Source organism: Nomascus leucogenys, chromosome 18 (assembly GCF_006542625.1).
Source record: "Nomascus leucogenys isolate Asia chromosome 18, Asia_NLE_v1, whole genome shotgun sequence".
NCBI lineage: Eukaryota > Metazoa > Chordata > Mammalia > Primates > Hylobatidae > Nomascus > Nomascus leucogenys.
This window is the reverse complement of record NC_044398.1, coordinates 64,947,618-64,955,107: the sequence shown is the minus strand read 5'-3', so window position 1 is coordinate 64,955,107 and position 7,490 is coordinate 64,947,618. Positions and strand designations below refer to the sequence as shown.

General features: G+C 35.2%; 1 pseudogene; it reads left to right on the top strand.

Moving 5' to 3' along the window:
* Positions 1-724: 724 nt before the first annotated feature.
* On the top strand, positions 725-1,390 carry LOC100606238 (annotated as a pseudogene).
* Positions 1,391-7,490: the final 6,100 nt, after the last annotated feature.

Genomic DNA, 7,490 nt, shown 5'->3' with positions numbered 1-7,490 from the left:
GCTATTTCCTCACTTCACTCTGCACTTCTCCTTGCTGCTGCCATGTGAAGAAAGAATTGTTTGCTTACTCTTCCACCATGATTATAAACTTTCTGAGGCCTCCCTACCCCTAGGGCACTGTAAGTCAATTACACCCCTTTCCTTTATAAATTACCCAGTCTCAGGTATGCCTTTATTAGCAGCATGAGAACAGTAAATTCGTACTTGGTAGTGATGCACTGCTGTAAAGATACCTGACAATGTGGAAGCAACTTTGGAACCGGGTAACAAGCAGAGGTTGGAAAAGTTTGGAGGGCTCAGAAGAAGACTGGAAGATGTTGCAAACTTTGGAACTTCATAGAGACTTCTTGAATGGCTTTAACCAAAATGCTGATAGTGATACAGACAATAAGGTCCAGGCTGAGGTGTTCTCAGAGGGAGATGAGAAACTTGTTGGGAACTGGAGTACAGGTCCTCCTGCTGTGCAAAGAGACTGGAAGCGTTTTGTCCCTGCCCTAGAGATCTGTGGAACTTTGAACTTGAGAGAGACGATTTAGGGTATGGTGGGGAAAAATTTCTAAACTGCATATCATTTAAGAGGAAGCACAGCATAAAAGTTTCAAAAGTATGCAGCCTGAGGATGCAACAGAAAAGAAAACCCCACCCCTTCCGGTCCTGGAGGATGCAATCCAGGTCTGGTGTTAGCCTCCAGCCCTGGTTGTGGAAGGTGACAGTAGTCACGGCAATGTTTGAGCAAATGAGAGCCAACGGGGTCAAGTTGGTTAAGGACATTGACAGATACAATCCTGGCCACCCTGGAGTGCTACTGGAGATGCAGGCCGAGGAGAATGCCTATGATCTAGAAGCCAACCTGGCTGTCCTGAAGTTGTACCAGTTCAACCCAGCATTTTTTCAGACCACGGTCACTGCCCAAATCCTGCTGAAGGCCCTCAACACCTGCCGCACACCAACTTCACCCTGTCCACGTGCGTGATCCACCAGCACAACAAGAAGAGCAGGCAATCCAACAGATTTTGCACCTCGGGGACTTGCTGGAGACCTGCCACTTTCAGGCCTTCTGGCAAGGAAAACATGGTCCTGTTGGAAGGTATAACCGGCTTTGAAGACTCTGTCTGAAAGTTTATCTGCCATGTCGTGGGTATCACTTACCAGCACATCGGAATGCTGGCTGCTTGGTAAAATGTTTGGTGATCTGTCAGCCAGCCAACTAAAGGTGTAGATGAGCAAATATGGCTGGAGTGCTAATGAGTCAGGGCCGATGTTCATCTGTAACCAGGAAGAGAGCATTAAATCCTTGAATATTGTAGAGAAGATCGACTTTGACAGTGTGTCCAGCATCATCGCCTCCTCCCAGTAACTGCAGGTGTTTAATAAAGATGTGTTGACTTAGGCAAAAAAAAAAAAAAAAGACAGAAAAGAAAACCCCATTTTCTGGGGAGAAATTCTAGCTTGCTGCAGAAATTTGCATATGTAATGACAATAGGGAAAATGTCTCCAGAACATGTCAAAGACCTTCATGGCAGCCCCTCTCATCATGGGCTGAGAGGCCTAAGGGGGAAAATACAGAGATTTTTCCATTTCCCAATTCACAAATTTTAATGATTTCTGCTGGACTGTGCAAATTGAAGAAAGACATCAAGGCTCATTATAGATTATCCCTACATCAAAAAAAAAAGATTAAATCACAAAAAGTAATTAAAATATGTCTTTAAAAGCCCCGTGATACCCTTAAAGTTGGAGAAGCTCAGGCTTCATCTTGAAGAGGAGATGGAAATAAATATACTTGGAGGCTCTTCCTCCACTGTGGGTCAACTTCATGGCAAGCAGCTGTCTTGGAAAGACACTTTATGTGCACAGTTCTAGCAAGTGGGGATATCAGCCAAGCCAGCTTCCACCTGGCTTGTTAAGGCCTCTTCCTTCCCTTTGATGTGACTGGCTCTGCCTGAGAGGCCAGGCATATTCACACTGTGTACCTGGCTTTCAGCAATGACAAACAGTAAGACGAATATAGAAATGTGATCTCAGTCCTAGTTGCTTCTGCAAACACCCAGAAGTGATTGTAAAGAAGCTCCAGCTTTGGCTGGGCACGGTGGCTCACGCTTGTGATTCCAACACATTGGGAGGCTGAGGTGGGCGGACTACCTGAGGTCAGGAGTTCAAGACCAGCCTTGCTAACATGGAAAACCCCGTCTCTACTAAAAATACAAAAAAAAATTATCCAGGCTTGGTGGCAGGCCCTGTAATCCCTGCTACTCAGCAGGCTGAGGTAGGAGAATCGCTTGAACCTGGAAGGCGATGAGTGGCGATGAAAGGCACCACTGCACTCGAGCCTGAGTGACAGAGTGAAACTCCGTCTGCAAAAAAAAGAAAAAAAAAAGACAAATAATACAATAACTGAAAAGAAAAGAAGCTCCAGTTCTATCTTCACAGGCTTTCTGTCTACTTTATAAAGGCATCTATCTATCTACCTATTCATCTATCTATCTATCTATCTATCTATCTATCTATCTATCTATCATCTACTACTTTATAAAGGCATCTATCTACCTATTCATCTATCTATCTATCTATCTATCTATCTATCTATCTATCATCTATCATCATCTATCTATATCAATTATCTTTCTATCTGAACCACATGTATAAGTGCTATTACAGTTATAGTTACAGGTAATTAAATAACTAGTTATCCCTGGCATTACATTGGTTGTGGCTATATTATAGTTCATTTTATAATATATGATGAAACCTAAAAAGACTCCAATAACATAAATATAACACATATGCATCACAATTCTTTTAAAAATCTCATTGCAATAAAATTAAAGATATAAACAATCAAATGAAATAACAGTTGCCAAATGAAAAGAAAGAAAACACCATCAATAGATCAATTATTTGGGACACTCCTAAAAAACGTATTCTAATACAATTCCAGGAAAGCTAGAATTGAGTTACCATAATTCAAGTTGCTGAAAAGGTAAGAGCAGCTTTTTTTTTTTCTTTTTCTGCAGTGGAACTCATGCAAATTTCCATGTTTGGTTATTTTAAAAGTACAAAAACAAACAGATATGGATTTTAAGCACTTAAGATAATCATCATTATCAAATAATGAAGTTAATTGTTTCTTAATGAACATATGGCCAACCTTGTTTGAGTCCCTCCTCTTCCCAATGAATACACAGCAGTTGTCAAAAGTGATGTGACACATAATGAAAGCATAAACAACTGTTTCCCTGAGAAAGTGAACACTCTGCCCAGTAGTGATGTTTCCAGAGGTAGAAACAGAGAAGAGCCTGTAGTGACTTAAACTTGCTCGGTGGAGACACTGGAGTAAAGATAAAGCAGTTCCAACACAGAATAAGGAGGCAGCCTGCTCTCCTGATCTTAAGAGCTTTAACTTACACAGACTCCAAAAATCTGTTCTTTTATTTAACAGAAGAGGTAGTTGAGTCGAAGACTTTATAATACTGCAGAGAAAACTCATCTTTCTGCCTATGTGCTCCTGAACAAGGGCTGTAAAATGGAGTCAAATGGAGGAATTTTAAAATCACCAATGCCTGACGATTGTGATTTACCTTGCTGAGGGTGTGTATTGGGCATTGCCACATTTTAATGTCTCAAGTAAGCCTAGTATACAGACACATTTGAAAAATGCTGGCCTACCATTAATGTACTCAATAGGATCATTTCAGCAAGGAGTAATAGAAAACTCAAGCAATAAGATATATTGTGTAAAATAAGATGTTCCTAAGTACAGCAGGGTTTGGTTAATTTAGCATCTCAGCGATGTTTTCAAGGACCCAACTACTGCCTACTTTTGGCCCCTGCCATCCTCTGTATGGTCATCTCCCTCCTTTATGGTCGAACAAGAGTAGGAACTGCATTCTTATACACTGACTCCAAAGGGAGAACATGGTTCGTTCATCTGAGTTCACTTCTAAAAGTGATAAAACTGTTCCAAAAGCTAGAACTGAGTCACTTGTCTACTTCTGAGCTTACCGCTAAGAAGAGAAACAAACTCATTATACTTACCCTGTAACAAATAGTATCTACTCAAGGCGTTTAGGACAAACACAGGCACAAGAACAGATGTTCATGTATAGCAACCTGATTTGAAACTCCTACTCATTTTCATGATAAAAAAAAGAAGTTTACAATTTCTTTCCCACATTGTTAACTTTCTTTTGGTAACTCACATTTGAGTTTTTTACAAGCATTATGTATAGCTTTAAAAAAAGGTTATTTTTCCCACATCTACAAGTTTTGTTTGTGAACAAACATAATTGATTCTTGTTAATAATATAATTTAATTGATGGATTCTGAAGAATATATATATATTATATCTTATCTATACTATATATATTATATAAGATATCTTATATATAATATATAAGATATCTTTATAAATTATATAAGATATATCATATATATCTTATATATATTATATATAATAATAATTATATATATCTTATATAATATATATTATATATAATAATAATTATATATATCTTATATAATATATATTATATATAATAATAATTATATGTATCTTATATAATATATATATTATATATAATAATAATTATATATCTTATATAATATATATCCTATATATCTTATATATTATATATAAGATATATATTATATATTATATATATATTATATATGTATCTTTTATATATATATAATATGTATCATATATATTATATATGATATATATTATATATGTATCTTTTATATATATATAATATGTATCATATATATTATATATGTATCTTTTATATATATATATATATATTACTTCAGTACTATTTTGCTTTTACCACATAAGAAATGGTTTAGTCATTCAATGTGCTGGGAGCAACTATCACGCTTTGGAGAGAAAACAGCAAAATTATCTGGCACAAAAACTGCTTAGTTAAAAGTGGTTAAGAATGATTCTACTCCACATATATATCTATATATAAATGTGATATCTATCTATCCATCTATCTAAAATTAGAATAATGTGTGTGTATCTGTGTGAGGCAGAGAGAGAGATACTGTCTGTGTGTCCAGATTTCACTTGTCTTTAAGTTGCTGTGTAGAGAAAGGTTGGTTTGTTTATTTAAGCTTAGACTGGTAATGTTTTTACTTCTGTTCAAATTTTTCCTCATTGATGGTATTTATCCTTTTAACCAGTTAGAACCACATTTTTTAAATAGAACCAAGGGACTCTTTTGGAAAAAAATAATTTTTTCATGAATTCTTGTTTCCTCAGAAAGTAATTCTCAATTGTGGATGTTTAATACTTTCAGAATGTACCATTACTGTTATCTAGTGGCTGGGTTGCCATTAAAAGAACATGAGTTGCAGTAATATAAATGCCCAAAGTACTATTGCAATCTGCTATGTTCTTAAAATTACTGTATTTTATAAAATAACTCAATGTCTATATGTTGTTTCCATAATAGAATGCCCGTTTTTTGAAATAATGCTTAGAAGGAGGTAAGCTATGAAAATGTGTTAGCTACTGTTGATAGAATCTCTCCAATCCCAATATTACCACTGCAGAAACATTATCTAAAAGCCTACAAGTTTTACTTGTCCTTTGGGAGCGGAAGCTCTTAAGTGACTTTATTTATAGGGAAGTATATCAGATAGATGTGGCAGTAACGTAAGACAAGTAGACAGAATTATGTCCTCAGATTAAACCGGGTTTAGAAGAATCAAGCAGGTGCTCAGACACATTGATCCAAATAGAACAAGGGGCTTATGTCTTCATTTTTGAAGGGCCTTCGTTTAAAACAACTTGATGTAGTTTAGAGTATGAGTTATTTTTGGTGTTATTAAACTACCTTACTGAGATTAGCAAACGCATGATGAAGATTATAATAACATGAGAGTTTATTATTTATTGAAGATCCTAGGCATTGTTGTGTTTCATGATTCATATGACACCCATGTCCCTGACATTTCTCAGTTTTTTTGCCCCTAGCCTCTCCCTTTCTGTATTTGCCTTTTTCAGCTCCCTGAAAAAAATCATCTTGTTAGGTTCAAGAAAAAGGTTAGGCATAAGGGTGTTTCTAAAAGAGGAAGTAGCAATTTCACATCTATCTTTCTTAATTGATGTCCTAATTCTAATACTCATCTTTTGTGATTCTCTATACAAAAGGAAAATATGGTCATCCTCTTGGAAGTATAAAAATAAATCCTGTGATTAAATCATTGAAATCACTGTTTTATTTTTTCCTCAAGTTGTATATTTTTTCTTGTTTTATTGGTAGAATGTGCATGTGTTTATCAGAAATTAATGTGTTGTATATTATAGTGATTTCCTTATTGCTATTTGATGTTTTTTTAGTACAAGACATGAATACATTATCATTAACAGATAAGGGCAGGACTGTAACAAAGAAAAATGTGTCAGCAAACATAAATACAAAATCTCAACCCTCTTCTCTCACCTGTTCGGCATTTTCTATGCATTTACATGCATATCATATTTTAACATATCTGTTGCTATCTGTTTTAAATATTAAGTATATATTTTCATAGATAGAGAACATACAGGTCTAATTTTTGCCAGTTCGTAAATTGTGGTAAAATATACATATCATAGAATTTAGCATTTTAAAGTGTACAATTCAATGGCATTAAGTATATTCACATTATTTTGCAGTTATCATCACCATCCATCTCCAGAAGATTTTTACTTTCCCAAACTGAAATTCTGTGCCATTAAACAAATACTCCCCATCATTCCCTCCCCCTGGCCCTAGCAAGTACTATTCTACTTTTTGTATCTATAAATTTTAGTACACTAGGTACTTCATATGATGAAAATTATACAACATTTGTTTGAGTCTGACATATTCCCTTAGCTTAAAATCTTCAATCTTCATCCATATTGTAGCATGTGTCAGAATTTAACTCCGTTTTAAGGCTGAATAATATCCCATTGTATGAATATACCGCATTTTGTTTATCCATTTATGCACTGATGGACATTTGAGTTGTTTCCTCCTTTGGGGTATTATAAATAATGCTGCTATGAACATGGGCATACAAATATCTGTTTGAGTCCTTGCTTTTAACTCATTTGGGTATAGATACCCAGAAATGGAGTCCCTGTATCATATGGTAATTCAATGTTTAATTTTTAAAGAACCAACATACTATTTTCCATAGCAGATACACCATTTTACAGTTTCACCAGCAAGGCACAATAGGTTCAATTTTTCCACATCCTCACCGATTTGTTATTTTTTTTGTTTTTGTTTTTGTTTTCTTATAATATCTGCCTGATGGATATGAAGTGATATCCAACTGTGGTTTTGATTTGCATTTCTCTAATGATAGGAGATGAGTATCTTTTCATGTATTTATTGGCCATGCATATAATTTATTTAGAGGAATATCTATTCAAGTCCTTGCCCATTTTTCAATTCGGTTGTTTGTGTCAATCTAATAAACTAAGAAAGGTTCTCTAAAAAAAAAAAAGATA